General features: G+C 48.6%; 1 long non-coding RNA gene across 1 annotated transcript; it reads left to right on the top strand.

Annotated features, from left to right (window-relative positions):
- Positions 1-1,893: 1,893 nt before the first annotated feature.
- On the top strand, positions 1,894-2,536 carry LOC139062442 (uncharacterized). The gene is made up of 3 exons (XR_011515979.1): positions 1,894-2,044; positions 2,139-2,360; positions 2,448-2,536. It is a non-coding gene; the product is annotated as an uncharacterized lncRNA (long non-coding RNA).
- The last annotated feature ends 18,259 nt before the right edge of the window (positions 2,537-20,795 follow it).

Genomic DNA, 20,795 nt, shown 5'->3' with positions numbered 1-20,795 from the left:
TTGCAGAGCTGTACGGGTCTGATTCCAGGTGTGCCTGGCCCTGCGGAGGAACTGAGGCACTGTGGTGGGAGAAGCAGAATCCGAGAGAAACAGAGGGGGCTGGTGCCCCAGGGAGACCTCAAACGGAGACTGACCTGTGGAGGAGGAGGTGTGGGAGTTGTGTGAGTACTCCATCCAAGGCAACTGCAAACTCCAACTAGAAGGGTTGGAGGGACAAACACAACTGAGCATAGCTTCGAGCTCCTGATTCATACGTTTGCATTGGCCGTTTTTTTTTGTGGATGGAAACCAGAGGTGAGGGAGACCTGAGCCCCCAGGTGGGTAGCAAATTCAATCCAAACACGAGATATGAATTGAGGTCCTCTGTCAGAGAGGATCTCAGTAGGGATGCCGTGTAACCGGAAAACATGTTTAGCGGTCTCCGCAGAGGAAGGAAGGGATTTTAATGGAACCAGGTGACAGGCCTTAGAAAAACGGTCAATGAGAGTGAGGATGATAGTGAAGCCCTTGGAGGGAGGTAGACCAGTTAAAAACTCTAGAGCTACATGAGACCAGGGACGAGGAGGTACCGGCAAGGGTTGGAGAAGACCTAGAGGGGACTGGTTGTTGCTCTCAAACCTGGTACAAACTTGACAGGCGCTAATGTATTCCTTAACATCTTTGTACATTGAAGGCCACCAAAAGGTCCTACGAAAGGGGGTAAGGTTCTGCCAAGACCAAGATGAATAGAGAACTTAGCCGTGTGTGCCCAATGAATCAGGGAGTCACGAGTACTGGAGGGAACGTGTATTTTGTGTGGAGGACCGGTACTTGCATCTGGTTCCAAACGTTGAGCTTCCAGTACCTTGTTGGTAATGTCCCATGCTATTGAGCTGACAATGCAGGAGACTGGTAGGACGGTGGTGGGTTCTGTGTCCTTATCAGAAGCGTACTGCTAGGAGAGGCAGCTTGACATTCTTAGAACCAGGTCTGAAAGAGACAGTAAAGTTGAATCGGGAGAAAAACAATGACCAATGGGACTGACAAGGGTTTAGTCTTTTAGCCTCCTTTAAATATGCTAGATTCTTGTGATCAGTCCATATTACTATTGGATGTTCTGCATCCTCCAGCCAGTGGCGCCACTCCTCTAATGCCATCTTGATGGCCAGTAGTTCCGGGTCTCCCACATTGTAATTCTGTTCTGCAGATGAAAGACGACGGGAGAAGAAGGCACAGGGATGGAGGCAGTGATCTGTGGGAGAAACCTGGGAGAGAACAGCGCCCACCCTGGTGTCAGATGCGTCAACCTACAGGATGGACTGTAACAAAGTGTCTGGGTGTGTGAGAATGGGTGCTTGAGTGAAACTGGTCTTGAGCGCATTGAATGCCTGGTCAGCCTCTGGGGATCACAGGAACGGTACTTTGACCGAGGTGTTGAGTGAGGGGTGTGGCAATTTGGCTGTAGTTTCTGATGAAACGGTGATAAAAGTTTGCAAAACCCAAAAAACGTTGTAGCCGCTTACGTGTAGCTGGAGTTGGCCATGTCCGAACTGCTTCAATCTTGTCGGGGTCTGTTTCAGCCAACCGCTCTCCAGAACAAAACCCAGAAACTTGACAGAGGAGGCATGAAACTCACATTTTTCAGCTTTGACGTATAGGCAGTTTTTGAGAAGTTGTTGGAAGCACAGCTCGGACATGTTGACGGTGTACAGTGAGTGATCTTGAAAAAATCAGAGTATCGTCCCGGTAAAGTGACAAATTTGTTGATGAAATCACCCAAGATAGAGTTCAGCAGTGATTGGAAGACTGCGGGGGCATTAGTGAGTCCAAATGGCATGACCAGATATTCGTAACGTCCCAGAGGGGTCTTGAAGGCCGTCTTCCATTCATCCCCCTCCCGGATTCTCACGAGGTTGTCACGGTCTGCCTCTATCAGAAGGTGAGGTAACCTGGCAGTCAGCTGTCTGTGTTGCAGGTGGGCGTGGCACGAGCTCCAGCTGATCCTGATTCCGCTAATCAGAGGGCCAGGGGATTTAAGGAGCGGTGTGACACAACTCCAGCACCGGTTGGTACTCTCACCAGGGTAGCTTCTAGCCCAGTACATTACCTGATCTTCCAACGAACTTGTTCTATGAGATCCTGTATGCTCTTGTTTCTAGTATTGCGCCTCGCATCCTCTAACCACGCCTGGAGTTGTTATCCTCATCCCGTCACTCGGGATCCTCTGGCCTCCACTCTCCATTGCTCTGCCTGCCTGCCAACCTACACCCTGGACTTACACAACCTTCTCCTGTCCACCTCCTCTACAACCACCGGACCTGCCGCCTCTCCTCCACTGAACTTCAACCCAGTCCACCACCGCTAAGAACTGGTTTAAGACCGTAAGAACATTTCAAACACCAAACTTATTATTCTCTTGGTTCTCTGGTTCCGCCTTGTATTCACGATTGTTTATTCTTTCGTTTTAGATTTCCGGTCTGTTCCTGTTCCTGCTTTTCTGTAGCAGTGCCCTTGGTTTTTCCTTAGCTTCATTTAATAAAATATTTTACTCCTTTTACTTACTTGGTTTTCATGTGTGGTTCTTCATGTCCTGGTTAAGCACCTTGCCTACAACATGACAGAGGTGGTAAGCGTTGCACAGGTCCAGCTTGGTAAAAATAGAGGCATCACAGGGTCAAAAGTTGATGAAAGCAGCGGTAAAGGGTTTTTGGTTGTGATCTGGTTCAGTCCTCAGTAGTCAATGCAGGGATGCAGGGATCCATCCTCAGTAGCGGTTTTAGGCACGGGCAGACAGGGCAGTTGCCCGGGGCGGCATTTTTTCATGACACAAAAGGGGCGCACAAGCGCTGAGTAAAAAAAAAAAAAAAAAAAAAAGGAAATCTGCACCGCACCGAGGTTTTCTATTATCTGTCATATGACAGTGTCTGGATTGGAAACAGCAAGTTGGCGCCCCCTGCAGCTGCAGGCGCTCCTGCTGACTGAGAACGTTCACGTGCACCGTGTGTCTATGAAGAACAGGAAGGGGAGGGGTGTGGTGGGGGAATTCACCTCTGCGTCTTTCCCAAATGAAATGAGCGTGCAGGGGCTGAATCAACTGTATTAACATGGCTAAAGTCAATCACATCTTAACGTTCTTCCATTTTTCATTCATAATATCATAAACACAGGCCTATCATTCTTTCAGGTTTCTCTGAATTGTGTGAAATGGCCGAATAAAAAAAGGAAAAACAAAACGATTTTGTGGTCACCCCCCCATCAAGGTCAAATTGTTCAGTCCTGACTAAAGGAAACTTACTGAGTCAGGAGCCAAACAGAAGAGATGAACATAAAAAGGCTAAAACCACCAGTTGCCCCATTCAGGGGGGAAAAAAAAGAAAAAAGAGGAGAAAGATAAAGGTATGTAGCTCTCATGATGCATGTTTTCAATTTTTTGAACCAGTTAACTGGGATTTTAACGGTTAAATTCGGTCAACTAATTGCTAACAGAGCTAATAGGGCTGAAATATTGAAACGAATATTCAAATGGTTTGAAAAAAAAATCCTTGAATCGTGTTTTTCTGATTCAAACTAGGATTTGTTAAATGCTCGCTGCAGCCTGTGGCCTGCCTGAACAACAACAAACACATGTTGATCATGTTCACATAATAATAAATAAAACAACTGTACAAGCAGAAGAAAACTGCCCAGTCACCACTAACTATCCTGTTTATTTATTGCAGATGGCTGCACTGATTATTTTTTACATGATTTGTTCTGTAAAAGTTGGCATTTTTGGTAGTCTACAGTTTTTTATGTCAGTTTAAATTACAATTTCAGAGGCAATTCTAAAATATTATGGATCATGATAAAGATCTATTGGAGATCTACCCCAACTTTTGGACTGCTCTGCCAGTCACTGTGGCTCAAGCTGAGAGGAGCTTTTCAAAACTTGATCAAGTCATACCTGAGGTCAACTTTGTTTCAGGGGCGGCTCACTAACCTGGCTCTGATTAGTATCAATCACTCAGTAGGGGAGCAGATTTCATATGATGACATTATTGATGACGTTGCATCAAGGTTAGGTTTTAATTTTAGTTTGTGTTTTCTGTTCTAAGTGCAATGCTGTAGTGATTATCTTTAGTTTGTTATGTGTGAAACATTTTTGCTATTTAGAATATTTATTATCTATTATGTTCATATGTTCTTAATATTTAGTTATTGTTTGTTTTTGTATATTTGATTCTATATATTTTGATACAGTATATAATGTATATTGCTTTACATTCTGACAACTTCATAGTAATTAATGTAAATATGTGCAACTTAGAAAAATGAATGTTCAATAGTCGTTCTAATAAAACATGCCTGTTTGTAGAAAACATGCGTGTGTTCATGCAGGTGGGGTGGTGTGGTGGTGGTGGTGGTGGGGGGGGGGGGCGGTTGGGGGGGGGGGCGCTCAAAGGGGGCCTCGCCCGGGGAGTAATTCGATGTAGAACCGCCACTGTCCATCCTTCTTGGACATGAAAAAGAACGCTGCACCCAGGGGAGACATGGAAGGCCTTAAAATACCTGCCGACAAGGACTCAGAAATATATTTATTCTGCTCTCCCCACCCATTCCACCTTCCTCAGGATCCACTGATTTCCCTCTTTCCTATTCACTCTCTCTCTTTCTTAACATTTTTTTAATATCAATTGTCTATTTTTGCTCATTTTAGATATATTTTTATACATTTTCTAAATGCTTTTTTATATTTTTACATTTCTTTTGTTTTTGTGAAGCGCCTCGTGATTTTTATCTTGACAGGCGCTATAGAGCTCCGGACCCCACGTGACTTTCAGTTAGTAGACGCCATATTGGCAGGTAAAAGAAGCTAAACAAACACGGATGTAAACATGAACATGAACAGGATCAGCTTGGATTTTACTTCGTCGGAGTTCACACTTTAAAACCGAAGAAATCGTTTTATACAGTCAGAAATTAAATAGACTAAACATCTCCGACCCTTACCGTGCTCCTGGGATACTTTTTAAAAACACCAGAAGCTGTCGGAGCGGACTTCTTACCGGACCTGGCCGGGGAACCCCTTGGGATTCCCCCGGAGGAGCTGGCTCATCAGGCGGTTGGGGAGAGGGAAGTCTGGGACTCTCGACGCTACATGCCCCCGCAACCCGACTCCGGATATGCGGATGAAAATGAATGGACAAATAACAGATTTACATGTAAGTAGTTTAAATAGAGTGCTGTGCTGTTTGAATGTATAAACTGAACGCCAAGAGAAATCATTAGTTTGATTGCTTTCCGCGAATAAAATAAAAATGTCAGGCAGGAGCGTCTCAGGATCTGTCTGAGATCTGTCTCGGTGAGACAGATAATAGCAATCCAAAGTGCTTTTCATGTGTGATCTGACAATTGATCAACCATTGCTTAAAAATTAAATACAGCTTAGCCGGTTAATTGCTGTGATCATAAAACACGTAAACGGCAGCACGCAGAAACACGAGGCAACGTTTTACGTGATGTTTACTTGCTGCTGTGAGTAATAAGACAGAAAAAGCCGCGCCAAAATTAATTTAGGAAGCCCACTAAGAATCGTAATAAAAGCATTTAAAATAAATACCATACACAGTTGAGGAAACGTTGGTTTAAGTACCTGATATGAAGCGGTCGCTGCATAAGCGAAAACCTTTACTCTCGAGATCCCACAGCTTTATTTCAGCCCGGTCACTAGCGCGTTTTATTACAATGATCCAACGTTTGCGGCGCTCCGGATCTTGGGGAATCCTGTAGATGGCTCATTCCTTATGTCGTCCGTGTCTGTTCTGCATCCTGGGGCACAACAGGAATCTACCATATTTCCTGTCTGATTGAGTTTTCTGACAATAACAAATAGTCCAGCTGCCGGCTTCTACCTGCCAAGATGGCGCCGTTTCGATTTGAACTGTTGCATACCGGGAGAAGTGACGTCAACTCCCGGAGCTCTATAGAAATGATACTTTCTTCTTCTTCTTCTTAGCCATGCTTTCCTGTTCAGGCTTGGATAAATTGTATAAACGGCTTGAAGGCAAAACGGCATCAGGAATGAGATCAATACTACAATCGTAGGGTCGGTGAGGAGGCAATGAAAATGCACGGTCTTTACTAAATACCTGCTGGAGGTCATGGTACTCTGAAGGGACTCCAGTCAAATCGGGTGGCTCTTGCGTCTGACTCCTGGGTTCTCCAGTGGGAAGGGGAGATGAGAGGAGGCAGTGGGACAAACAGAATGGGCTCCAGGCAGCGACCAACCCTGTCCTCCAGTCGATGCGGGGATTATGAGTGACCAGCCATTCTTTACCTATTACTGGGGACGGTGGAGAAAGGAACACGAAAAAACTCAGTACCTCATGATGATTTCCAGAAACCAACAGATTACCCGGAGCAGTACGATGGGTTATGGTGGTGAGAGAACTCCCGTCTAGTGAAGAGGCCTTTATGGGCGAAGAGAGGGGAACAGTGGGGATGTTGAGCTGCTGCACCACTGTTTGGTCCAAAATGTTCCTCTCACAACCAAGGGCGTTAGTTTGTTTTTAGATTTGCTGGGGACAATAATTAAATAGGCTAGCATGTTTAAGTATTCTTCAGTTGGTAATTGAATCATTACATCCATATCATAGCTAGCCTAGCAAAACAGATCCTTGTTATATTATTATTATTATTATATTATATTATATTGTATTGTATATCCTTGTTATATTATTTGTGACTGTCAAATAATAAGATTTTCAGAGAAAAATACTCATCTTTATATCAGGCTCCACTCTCTGGTCAACTCCACACTCCGACAGCCTAGCTGTCCGTGAACTACCGGATTCATTGATTTTTTAAAAAAAAGTTAAGAAGCTGAAGTAGGTGTCCGTCGACCATGTCCAAAAGAAAGAAGGCAACCGATATCAGATGGTTTATCAGCAAGAAAAAATGTGCCGTAAGTGCAGCCCTACAAAAAAAGACTAAGATATCCAGTTTTATCATTTTTTACATTGACTTACTTAGCAGTAGATAAAAGAGGGCAATGTTTCTCTCATCCACTGGAAACAGTTAGCTAGCAGCAATAACAGTTAAAAACCATGCAGTTTATGCTTGGTGACCAAACCTCTTTTTCCATGACACTTTTGCTTTTTATGTGCTATTAGGGGCATCTAGGAAGATTTCATAGATTGATAAAATGTCCAGGTTTTCATCGTTTTTCAGAAGACTTCAACTTACAATACATAAATACGACAGCACAGCCGTGATATACTGCCGACCTGCTCAAGTGGATGGTTCTGAAAGGAGGTTTCAGTAGCCTAACATAAAGGTGTTGCACCTGTCACTGAGTGGTGCTTTTTACCTAATTCCAACTAGGTCCCCATCTAGTAAATGGTCCTATTACGTGAAATGACCCATCCATAACTAAAAAGTATTAGAGGGATAAAATTTTAGGTTGACGTGTGTAAATGAATAAGTCTCAGAATAAAGTTTTGGGGTGTGAAAGTGACTGGGAAACCAGATTCTAACAGTGTGACCCCAACCCCCTTACATTACCTTACCCAGCCCTTCCATAGCCTTGCAAAACTGTGTTAACCTTAAATCAGATTTTGATGAGGAATCAGCACCCCCCAGAGTCACATGTGTCTTAGAGCAATTTGTTTTATTATATATTTGAAAAACATTTCAGATTTTTGTCCCATATGACTGACCTGTTTGTTTCAGGGTATCTTTTTTTAAGATGACTGACCTGTTTGTTTCAGGGATGTTCGTCTCCTACTGAAGGCCCGCAACACCGCTTTTAGGACAGGAGATGCACACGCATACAGTACAGCCAGGGTTAATCTAAAGAAGGGCATCAAAAAAGCCAAACACCATTACAAAAAGAAGATAGAAGAACACTTCTCCAACTCCAACCCCCGACGCATGTGGCAAGGACTCCAGACCATCACAGACTACAGGATCACCAAACCCTCCCCTGCATCCTCTGATGTTTCCTTCCTCAACGAGCTCAACAACTTTTATGCTCGTTTTGAGCGAGGGAACCTCACAGCCACAACCATAACAGACATGACGCCAGACCACCAACCTCTGACTCTCTCCCCCACCGATGTACGAGCGGTGCTGAGCAGGATCAATGTCCACAAGGCTGCAGGCCCTGATGGCATCCCTGGGCGTGTTCTCAGAGCGTGCTCTGGGGAGCTCGCAGGAGTGCTCACAGACATATTCAATCTGTCCTTGGCCCGTGTTGTGGTACCGGCCTGCTTCAAATCCACCTCCATCGTCCCGATACCCAAAAACTCCAACCCATCTAGCCTCAATGACTACCGCCCGGTAGCACTCACCCCCATCATCACTAAGTGCTAAGAGCAGCTGGTCTTAGCACACTTCAAATCCTGTCTCCCCCCCACCCTGGACCCCCACCAATTTGCATACCGCCAGAACAGGAGCACAGAGGATGCAGTCTCCATTGCACTGCACTCTGTCCTCTCACACCTGGACAACACCAACACCTATGCCAGAATGCTGTTTATAAACTTCAGTTCAGCATTCAATACAATCCACCCCTCACAACTCATCAGGAAAATGACAGACCTGGGGAACAGTTTCCTCACCTGCAAATGGCTACTGGACTTCCTGACCAACCGCCCTCAACATGTCCGACTGGAAAACCGCTGCTCATCAACAATCACAATGAACACTGGTGTACCAGGAGGCTGTGTGATGAGCCCTTTCCTCTACTCCCTTTTCACCCACGACTGCAGACCTGCTGATGGTTCCAACACCATCATGAAGTTTGCAGATGACACCACTGTGATTGGCCTCATCAGTGACAACGATGAGACCGCCTACAGGGAGGAGGTGGACCGTCTGTCTCAGTGGTGCGACACAAACAACCTGCTGTTCAACACTGAGAAGACTAAGGAGCTCATCGTGGACTACAGGAGGAATGCTGACCCACATCCACCCATCCACATTAAGGGGACGGCAGTGGAGCGTGTGAGCAGCTTCAAGTTCCTGGGAGTCCACATCTCCGAGGATCTCACCTGGACTACCAACTGCTCCAAGCTGGTCAAGAAGGCTAACCAGCGCCTCTTCTTCTTGAGGACTCTGAGGAAGAACAAATTGTCCTCAGACATCCTGATGAACTTCTATCGCTGCACCATCGAGAGCATCCTGACCAACTGTATAACAGTCTGGTATGGGAACTGCTCCGCCTCGGACCGGAAGGCGTTGCAGAGGGTCGGGAAAACTGCCCAGCGCATCGCCGGAGCACCACTTCCTGCCATAAAGGACATCTACAGGAAGCGGTGTCTGAAAAGGGCAGGGAAAATCATCAGAGACCACATTCACCCATCACATGCACTGATCACCCTGCTGCCCTCTGGGAGGCGCTACAGGAGCCTCCGGACTAAGACCACCAGGTACCGGAACAGTTTCTTTCCCACAGCTGTCAGACTTCTGAACTCTGCCTCCTGACATATGACCCACGTTAAACTCATGGACTGCTTGTATTAACTACAGCCTGTACGTACTTATAGTTATAGAATATTCATAACATACTTCGTACCGTGTACATTATAGCATACGTAATGGATCCATTTCTGTAATATACTTACACATCTATATTATTGCTAATATATATTGTAGTACATCTATTTCACAGCTAAAGCACTTCTGGATGGATGCAAACTGCATTTTGTTGCCCTGTACCTTTACATGTGCAATGACAATAAAGTTGAATTCTATTCTATTCTATAGCTTGCTTTTTGTCAGGTTCGATGGGCTGAGCTGGAGTGGTTATGAGACCCAGGCGCGGAGAGAATGGTGGATGGAGACTGATATGTGGCAGCGTGGGAAGTTCTCTTCCCGTATGGTTCGTAGAGTTAGTGTCTTAGGTCTTAGAATGGCTTGGCGTCTATCGTTAGATGATGACTGAGTGCCGGCTCCGCTGTGACAGGTCCTTAAATAGGCTCAGCGGGATGACGTCACCGGGAAGCGTCGGTGACAGGCATGCTGGGAACTGGAGTACAGCGCCAGCCCGGCCCGCAGAGGAGGTTAAGAGGAGGAGTTCATGACAGGACCCCCCCCCCGCGAGGGACGGCTCCAGAAGGCCCAGGGCGACGAGACCAGAAATCAGCCAACAGGGAAGGATCCAGAAACGAGCGGGCAGGCTCCCAGCTACGCTCCTCCGGACCGTAACCCTGCCAGTCCACCAAATACTGCCATCCACGGCCCCGGCGGCGGGCGTCCAGAATCTTGCGGACGGTGTAGACGGGGTCCCCATCGACATCTCGGGGCGTCGGCACCCGGGCCGGAGGCGGATGGAGAGGAGAAGACACCACCGGCTTGAGCTGTGAGACGTGGAATACCGGGTGCACCTTAAGAGTGGAAGGGAGGCGCAGCCGGTAAGCGACCGGACCGAGGACATCTCGGACTGGGAAGGGCCCCAAAAAGCGAGGCGACAGCTTCCTGGAACCAGCCGGAAGCCGGAGGTTTGCGGTAGAGAGCCAAACCCGGTCACCAGGCTGGAACACAGGGCCGGGCCGGTGGCGGCGGCGGTGTTGTCGGGAGTACTCCGTATTAGCCCGGGTGATGGCGGCGCGAGCCCTGATCCAAGCGAGACGGCAGCGGCGGACCATATCCTGAGTGAGCCGCCGGAACCTCCACCTCCGGCACCTGATGGTCGAAAAGAGGGGGCTGGTATCCGTAGCAGGTCTCGAAGGGCGATAGACCCGTGGCGGAGGACGTCTGGAGGTTGTGAGAGAGCTCCGCCCATAGGAGGTAACGAGGCCAGGTGGACGGTTGAGACGAGGCGAAGCAGCGTAAGTAACGCCCAAGCTGCTGGTTTGCTCTCTCCGTCTGACCATTAGTCTGGGGATGATAGCCTGACGACATACTGGCGGAAGCGCCCACCAACCGACAGAAAGCCTTCCAGAAACGTGAGATGAACTGAGGCCCTCTGTCAGACACCACGTCCTGGGGGAATCCGTGGAGCCTCACCACATGATCGAGGAGGAGCTCCGCCGTTTTCTTAGCCGTGGGGAGCCCTGCCATAGCCACTAAGTGCACAGCCTTCGAAAAGCGGTCGGTGATGGTGAGGATGGTGTCCAGGTGGTCGGCAGCGGGAAGCCCCGTGACAAAGTCCACACCTATGTGCGACCACGGCCTTTTAGGCACAGGGAGCGGTTGCAATTCCTCGGCTCCAGGTTGGGTGGTGGACTTAGACCGGGCGCAAGTGTCACATGCAGCGGTGTATTCACGCACGTCCTTTCTCATAGAGGGCCACCACAGGGCCCGGCGGAGGAACTGGAAGGTACGAGCCTGGCCTTGGTGTCCCGCGAGCCGTGAACTATGCCCCCACCTCAAGGCCTCCTGTCGACACACGGCTGGAATGTAAAGGCGGTTAGGAGGCGTCTCTGGGGGCGCCGGGTCCGCTGGGAGAGCCGCCCGGATGGAGGCTTCCAGGGGCCATTGCAGGGCGGCCAAGAACCGTTCGGTCGGGAGGATGGACCTCGGTTCAGGAGGCCTTGGATCCTGGGTGTGTTGACGGGACAGGGCGTCCGCCTTGAGGTTCTTTGAGCCGGGGCGGTAGGCGATGTGAAAGTTATAAGGTTCGAAAAAGAGGGCCCACCGGGCCTGACGAGGGTTGAGTTGGCGAGCGGTCTGAATATGGATGAGGTTCTGATGATCAGTCCAGATTAGAAAAGGAGTGGGGGTACCCAGGAGCCACTGTCGCCACTCCTCCAGGGCCCACTTTATCGCCAACAATTCCCGGTCCCCGACCCCATAGTTCTGCTGGGTAGGAGAGAACTTCCGGGAAAAGAATGCGCAGGGATGGAGTTTGGAGTCCTGGCCACGTTGTGACAGTACGGCTCCCGCGCCCGTCTCAGAGGCGTCCACCTCCACAACGAAAGGCCGTGTTAGGTCCGGGTGGAGGAGGATGGGCTCGCTTACAAAGCGGCGGACCAGCTCATGGAAGGCAGCAACGGCCTCCGGGGAGAGGCGGAAAGGGCGAGGCTGATTGGTGGTTTTCGTCAGGGAAGTTAATGGTGACGCCAGGGCGCTGAAGTTGCGGATAAACCGGCGGTAGAAATTGCAGAACCCCAGGAAACTCTGCAACTGCTTCAGGGTCTTGGGTAGTGGCCACTGCGCGACCGCCTGAACCTTCTGTGGGTCCATGCGCAGGCCCTGGGAGGAGATGATGAATCCCAGAAACGAGGTGGACTCCTGGTGAAAAGCACACTTCTCCAGTTTACAGAATAAGTCGTGCTCCAGGAGGCATGACAGAATGGCTCGAACATGCTGGGTGTGTTCCTCGGCCGTGCGGGAGTAGATGAGGATGTCGTCCAAATAAACAAAAACCCAATGACCCAGCATGTCACGGAGGACATCAGTGATGAAACGCTGGAAAACGGCAGGGCTGTTGCAGAGGCCGAAGGGCATGACCAGGTACTCATAATGTCCAGTGGGTGTAATGAAAGCGGTTTTCCACTCCTCTCCTTCCTTTATGCGGATGAGGTTGTATGCACTGCGGAGGTCCAGCTTGGTAAACAGTGTGGCTTGGGCAGTGGCGTCCAGAGCCGTGCTCATTAAGGGAAGAGGATGGCGGTCCCTGATGGTGATTTTATTCAACCCACGATAGTCTATACAGGGCCGGAGGTCACCTTCCTTCTTCTTCACAAAGAAGAACCCTGCCGCCCCAGGAGACGTGGAATGTCGGATAAACCCCTTCTGGAGAGCCTCATTGATGTAAGCGTCCATCGCCTGGGTCTCTGCCGGGGAGAGCGAGAACAGCCGACCCAGAGGCGGGGTGGTTCCGGGCTGAAGCCTGATCTCCAGATCGTAGGGGCGATGAGGAGGCAGCTTGGTGGTAGGCTCCTTTGCAAAGACCCGAGCCAGATCGTGGTATTGGGGTGGAAGGAGTGTTAAATCCACGTCCTTGGGTGGTGTCTCCCTAGGCTGTGATCCTGGAAGGAGTGTTAAATCCACATCCTTGGGTGGTGTCTCCCTAGGCTGTGATCCTGGAGACGGATGATGAAGGCGACAGTTAACATGCCATGACTTTACTGGTGGACCAGGAGATGTGAGGGTCGTGGAGGCGGAACCAGGAATGACCCAGAATGAGAGGAGTCGTAGGGGCGTGAATGACCAAGAAATGAAGGGTCTCTACGTGTTCTCCGATGGTCATCCGGAGGTTCTGGGTTCGGTGCGTGATCGGATATGGCATGAGAGGGCGCCCGTCCACTGAGGTGACGGGAACGGGATGATCGAGGAGGGTGAGTGGAATCTTGAGCCGGTTGACCAACCCCCTGGTCGATAAAGCTTTCTGCAGCTCCGGTGTCGAGGAGGGCCACCAGGGGGACCGGTCCTTGGCTCAGCTGGAAGGAGACCGAGAGGGTGGTGTGATGAGGAGCTGCATGAGTGGAAACTCCGAGTGAGGCAGCTCCTACACCGACCCGGAGGGACCGTTTCCCGGGCGTATGGGGCATGTTGCACGGGGATGACCCAGAGCCCCACAATAGGCGCATCGTCCCTCCTGAAAACGGTGCGCCCGTTCCTCGGGGGGCAAATGACCCAGTTGCATGGGTTCCTCCATGGGTTGGTTCTCCTGACGGCGGGGGAAAGTTCGGGATTGTACGGGAACCGCCCTCACTCCTGGTCTGGTGAGGAGGCAGCGGTCCAGCTGGAGAGCCAGGTCCACCGCCTGGTCCAGGGTGGTTGGAGCCCCGTGACCAATCATGCCCTCACGGATGCGGGGTGACAATCCCTCCAAGTACACAGCCTTCACCGCGGCATCACCCCAGGTTAGACGGGCAGCGGTGGTCCGGAAGCGTGAGGTGAATTCGGCCACGGTCTGAGAGCCTTGTCGAAGCTGGAGCAGGCGTGTCTCATCTGCGACCTCGCTGCTGGGATGAACGAATGCCTTCTTCAGTTCTTTCACGAAGGCTTCATAGTCGTTGCAGACTGGGGACTTCTGATGGTACAGAGCAGCCACCCATTCACCGGCTCGCCCAGTCAGCAGGGAGGTTAACAGAGCCACGCGAGAGCAGGAAGTCGGGTAGCGTGCCGGCTGACACTCAAAAGTCATTGAAAGAACGGCCAACATGCTCTCCGGGGATCCTTTAATCCCATCCCATTTCTCTGGGAGACTTAGATACGGCTCCACCACGTTAGGAGTGGCAGATGACTGTCGTTGGAGGGCTGAGGAGAGTTGGACTACCAGTTCGGTGACGGAATTGAGTTTGGATGCGAGGCGATCAGTAACAGCACGCAGCTGATTGTTCTCCACACGGAGTTGGGCGTTGTCCGCCTCCTGGCGTTCTACTCGGCTGAGCAGCTGCGCTACCTCAGCTCGCAGCTGTGCGATCTCCGCTGGGTCTACTCGGGACTCAGTCATCCTGTCAGGTTCGATGGGCTGAGCTGGAGTGGTTATGAGACCCAGGCGCGGAGAGAATGGTGGATGGAGACTGATATGTGGCAGCGTGGGAAGTTCTCTTCCCGTATGGTTTGTAGAGTTAGTGTCTTAGGTCTTAGAATGGCTTGGCGTCTATCGTTAGATGATGACTGAGTGCCGGCTCTGCTGTGACAGGTCCTTAAATAGGCTCAGCGGGATGACGTCACCGGGAAGCGTCGGTGACAGGCATGCTGGGAACTGGAGTGCAGCGCCAGCCCGGCCCGCAGAGGAGGTTAAGAGGAGGAGTTCATGACACTTTTCTTTTGAAAGCTACGGTTAAACTTCTTACAGAACACTCCCAAGAGCCTTCACATGTCAAAAACAAGTCACAAAAGCTACTTAACTCAACTTAAAATCGACTTATTAACAACATATAATTCAGCTCACGTGTATTCACCTCCACATGCTAACAGCTAGGGTGGCCGTAAGCACGCCTGAAGGACCCCTGCATTATTCACATTAAAATATCACCTTCTAATGGTGTTAAATAAAATATAACATTGCTTACCTCTTGGAGCTAAAGAAGAATAAGGGATTCTTGAGCAGTGTGGGTGACGTGTTCTGCTTATCACAACTGCTAACAGCTGCTTGCAGGGTGGCAGGGTAGAGTACTCAGCATACCGCAGGGCGCTTTTTCAGAAATTTTACAAATTAATCTAAATTGATTACGGATTTATTTTTATTTAAAGCTCAAGTATAAAAAATTTGATGCCAGTTGCTGGGAGCAGACATAGGTATAAGATCTGAGCTGGTAAAAAAAAATCCTCATCAGCAGGCTTTTTTGAAAGTGGGGGGGACACAGCTGCCAACCACAAATTTTGCCGGTTAAAACGACGCCTATGTCTTTATGTTACGTTTAGACATGAATTTTATCCATGCACACACATACACACAACAGAACTTGTGAGACTTAAAACAGAGAACCGACTAGAGGCGGATGGAAAATTCTCCCCCCTTTTGAGTTGATTCGATTTTGGTCATCAGTTTTATGGGTTGTAGCGTCATCCAGATTGACAGAACCCTTGTGTAATTTGATCTGATTTCTGTGGACCCACTTATAGACGGGATCTTTGTTTCTTTCAGTGATCTTGATCTGACACACCATTGGAGAGAGTTTTTCAGTTATCAGGTGTGGACCAGACCACTTCAGCAAAAGTTTCTTAGCCAGTTTACCAGAGGTTGCTTTTGTGTGACCAGAATTAGGAGCAAAGATGTAGAACCAGGCCTCATCACCCATGTTGAGTTCAGAATGTGAGGCCTTCTGATCATAATAAGCCTTCCTGCCCTCAGCTGATTTCTCCAGATTTGTCTGTGCAAAAGAAAACGCTGCAGACAGATGGTTCTTCAGGTCCTGCAAATACTGCTCACTGGTGTAAGCCAGGGATTCCCTAAGTGTGGTGCGCGAACCCCTGGGGGTGCGAGAGCTGCTGCTAGGGGGTGCGCGAGGTGAAAAGTGTAATGACCGCGGAGCTCAGAGAAGTCTGTCAAAAGTCACCATTAGCGTTGCCAGTTACTCATTTGTGGGTGGGCCTAAGAAAAAGTAAGTGGGCCCAATAAATGTAATTGAAAACAAGTATATTTTGTGAGTGTGTGTGTGTGTGTGTGTGTGTGTGTGTGTGTGCTCCGCATGTGCCCTAGCTTCATAATAATAATGCACTGAGCTTGTTGAGAGCTATGTTCAGTATTTGACCATTTTAAACGATGTTGGAGAAATCTGAAGGTGGCGAGTCGTTCTGGCAGATTGTAATTAACACCTGTCTCATGCAGGTTTTCTGACATTGTAACCCTCACACACAGAACATTGTGGATGTAACAAAATAAATCAAGAAATGATTCCCATCCGAGCATTTTAGCATTATTATATTATTATATTAGCACTCTGACTGTGGGACAGCATTCTAAACGTGTCAGGCTATTAACAGCGCGCTGAAGATCTGAAGTTCAGAGTGCGTCTGTCAAAGGTCAGATGCGTTCCAGCTGAACCACGGCTCACGGGTGCACAAGTGAGCACATCTGGGCTGGGCATAAATAATTTTATAACATTGGTTTAAATAGCGCCAATAACGAGACACGGTGACTGGAGCGGCTCATGGAGCTGTGCCGCACACGCACACAAACACACATGAAGATTCAATAAGCACACGCTGCGCCGCGCCGTCAGACTGAAGGCAGAAATGAGCGCTGCCTCCTCCATGATAAAAACTTTTAAGAGGTTTTATAATAACATTTTTCATTCAAGGTCATATTAACCCTTTGGTGCATAATGGTCACTACAGTGGACAGGTACTCAAAATTGTTATTTCTTTATTTTTGCTATTAAGCACAGCTGTTGAAGACTTTATTGCATTTGAACCCCTCCTTTTGGACTTCAGTAAGTCAAACCAACATATTTCATGTTCAGAATGCACGCTGTCCACTGAGATGGACATGTAATAAATTATTTGTAAATTAACAAAATGTTACAAAAAATATTTGTTGAAGTTTGTTTCATTCACACCTAAAGATGAATGAAAAAAATTGTTTAAAAAATCTTGGTTGAAGATTTCATAATTCATGCATCAGAGGGTTAAGATATTAGCTTCTATTTTGGGATGATGTATTAAAATCGAGTCCGCTCCAGCCAGTGACTCCTCATGAACCTGACCACAACTCATGTTACTGCAGCATTTGTTGTTCCAGTCCGCGAGGCAGTGGATCGCAGATTCAGCCACACCATAAAACAAAAATGAGTCGGTCTGAGGCAAAAGTGAACCTCATGGCTATACCTTTTCCATCTTTTCCCCTATAGACATTTGATTACGCACAAGTAGGTTGCCAGTTCAGGTTTACGCAGAGCAGAAGGAAGGAGAGAGCTCTGGCCACAGGTTAAACGTTCCTACTTTAAGAAAACCGTTAAATTGCAATGTTGATGTGCTACCTGGGCACTCTAAATATTTATTTAAAATTAAATCAAAAGAAATTGTAATGGTATTGAATGTTTATTAATTACTACTTAAAAAATGAAAGTGATGGGGAAAAAGGTCGATCATATTTTTTTAACCCTGGCTGTCTAGTGACTGTTTAGCTTGACGTCTGATACATACATATATATATATATATATATATATATATATATATATATATATATATATATATATATATATATATATATATATATATATATATATATATATATATATATATATATATATATGTGTGTGTGTGTATAGCAATGCCCTGATGTGGGTGCTGGGGGGTGCATCGACATGGTCGGGACATAGAAGGGGGTGCGCAGCTAAACAAGTTTGGGAACCGCTGGTGTAAGCCGTAGCTGCACTGGGCTAAACTGACTGGTACAGCAGGTGAAGCGGCAGGGTCATTTGTCTACTCGTCATCATTTCAAATGGGGAGACACCAGTAGACTCATGAGGAGTGGCCCGTATGGCCATAAGGACCAACGGAAGCTTCACATCCCAGTCTCTGTGATTAGAGGACACGTATTTTTTCAACATGCCAACAACAGTCCGGTTCATTCATTCCACCTGGCTGGAAGATTGGGGCCAATAACCAATGTGGAAATTGGCCTCGGCACCCAACATCCGCCAAAGATGTTCCATCACCCCAGAGGTGAAGTAAGTTCCCCTATCCGAGTTAACACCTTCGGGGAGACCGAACCGGGAGAAGATGTGGTTCATCAAGAGGACAGTAGTTGTCTGAGCCGTGTCGTTAGGTGCCGGCAAACATTCAACCCATTTGGTGAATGCACAGGTCACGGTCAAGTATTTGCTACCTCTGCTGGACTTGGTCAGGGCCCCCACCCAATCAAATTGCAGGTCCAACCACGGTGTGGATAGCCCCCTGCTCTGAAGAGGAGCCCTGTGGATGGGGTTAGATGGTTGAAACTGACACCAAACCAAATGGCTCCGGATGTAGTCTGAGACGTCTTGACGCATCCCCGGCCAATAAGCAACCTGACTCCGGCCACCGAACGTGGCCTTGACACCTTTGTGCCCAGATGAAGGAGAATCATGAGCTTGTGCTATCATACCCCCTTAGGGACTGTGTTGCCACAAGGACAGGCGACGACGGAGGATTGGAGACGTGCATCAGCAACCCTTCAACCAGCCTCAGCGTGACACGAACCCGAAAGAGAGCACGGAGCTCAGGAACTGAGTCAAGAAGAAGGCACATGAGCCATCTGATCAGAAAGATACAGGATCATCCTGCTGATAGCAAGATTCTGGGACTAGAGGCTGACAAGGTCGTTGTTAGATAAGACTGGTTCAACAGACACAAAACCATCAGATGGTCGAGGGGTGGATGCCTTAGCGGCCTGAGCTCGAGTCACGACACACACATTAGGTGGGTCCGACCAAGAGGACACATCGTCAGGGAGCCACAAGGGGTTGAAGGACCATGGGGTACCAACAGCTGCACCTTGTTTGGCAAGAGAGTCTGGAAGATTGTTCAGATCCCTATCAGCTCCAAGTGCGTGAGAATGACCTTTGACCTTACGCCAATAGATCTGTATGTCATGTGATGTCGCCAGGGCATCACAAGCCATGAAAAGGTTGCAATATTTAACGGGCTAGAGGTTAAGAACCCATTACTTTTCCAAGAAGGTAAATGACAAGTGAAGCTGAGACGTGCATAGTCCGAGTCTGCGCAGATCACCATCTCGCGGACACCACTGTCTGCGGCAAGTTGTACCACAATCAAGATACCCCCCACTTCTGCAAACTGTGAGGTCTTAGGACCCAGCTGGTAACACCAAGAGTCTTTCCGGTTAGCGTGTAACCAAACGACACCCACGCCTGAACTAGGTTCAGCACCGCGTCAAAAAGAACTGCCATCAAAGTACACAGTTGGCATATTCACACAGAGAGCTGGATCAAAGTAGTGGTGGTTGGGATTCAGAAGAGTCTGGCGAGGGTTAGCTGGTAGGACAGATGCGACAGCATCATCCGAGCAGTGCTGGCACGCAGCCAGACCCATGCCAAGAGGACTACGGTGGTTTTGCGCATAGCGCACCTCATTGTCGAAGCTCTGAAGAGAAAGCAGCCATGACGCAATGCGTGCATTGGTCACCACACCATCTCTGATGCGTTGACTGTTAAGGAAGGTCACTGGCTGATGTGTAGTTTCAATGATGATTTTCTGTCCTCCAATGTAGCTGGAAAAGTGTTAAACTGCCCACATGGTGGAAAGCAAAGCTTTCTCACAGTCAGAGTATCTTCACTCAGGACCGGACAAGAGCTTACCAGCATAAGCCACGACATGCCTGTCGCAGTCATACACCTGATAGAGACCGGCACTCAAACAAGCAGATGAGAACCCGACCTCAAGGTGGAACTCTTTGTCACAATCAGGAAGCGCTAGGCATGGAGCTGAGCACAGCGCGGCCTTTAGGTCATCCATAGCCCATTGTTGTTGCTCAGTCCATTTGAACGGCACATCCATTTTCAGAAAGGCAGTCAGAGATCTCGCTATCTCAGCGTAGTGTTCTACAAACTGGCTAGAGTAGTTGCACACACCTAGAAAACTCCAAAGTTCAGAGATATTCGTAGAAGGTTTGACGGTGGCCACGCCTTGAATTCTACCAAGTTGCAGCTGCACTCCCTGTGGTCCCACAAGGAGTCCAACAAACTGAACTTTCGACCTGCACCACTGACCTTTGGCGAGAGAAATCTTTGCGCCAGCAGCTGCGAGCTGACCCATTACATGGTCCAGCTCAGACAGGTGGTCATCCAAGGTACACTGATGTACGAGAATGTCATCAACATAGATGAGGGTACCTCACTCTCGAGCATCAGGGCAGGCTTTGTCCAAGAAGATGTTGAACTCAGCCAGTGAGTTGGAGTAGCCAAAAGGACACCAACTGAAAGTGTACTGGCGGTTGGCAAAGGTGAAGGCCAAGTTATGTTGGTTGGACCTGAGGACAGGGATTGTCCAGAAGCCGTACGCAATGTCAAGAGAGGAGAAGTATTTAGCGTCCCTCACCTTCAGAAGTTCTTGTCCCAGGCGCGCCATCGGCCACCTAAACAAAGGAACCTGCTTATTGAGCTGTCTGTAGTCCACGGTCAGTCGCCACTTACCATTAGGTTTCCTCACTGGCCACAATGGAGCCAAGTAGGTGCTGTTGCATGGTCGAATGCTGCCTTTATCCAAGAGGCTGTCGATGATTTCCTGGACCGGACCATGGGATGCCAGGGGAATCTTGTACTGACGCACAAGGGTCGGTGTCGCATGTGGCGGCCTGGTTGTGAAAGGGGGCTAGACTGCGAGGTCTTTATTGTAATTATTCAGAAGATTCTAGCATTAAATTCAGAAGATCTAGGCTCTTTGATTTTTCAGTGATCAAACACACTTCGGGTTACTTCAAACAAGAGTCAAG

The sequence above is a fragment of the Nothobranchius furzeri genome, chromosome 13, assembly GCF_043380555.1.
Source record: "Nothobranchius furzeri strain GRZ-AD chromosome 13, NfurGRZ-RIMD1, whole genome shotgun sequence".
NCBI classification, from domain to species: Eukaryota; Metazoa; Chordata; class Actinopteri; order Cyprinodontiformes; family Nothobranchiidae; genus Nothobranchius; species Nothobranchius furzeri.
This window is presented reverse-complemented; position numbering and strand designations above follow the sequence as displayed.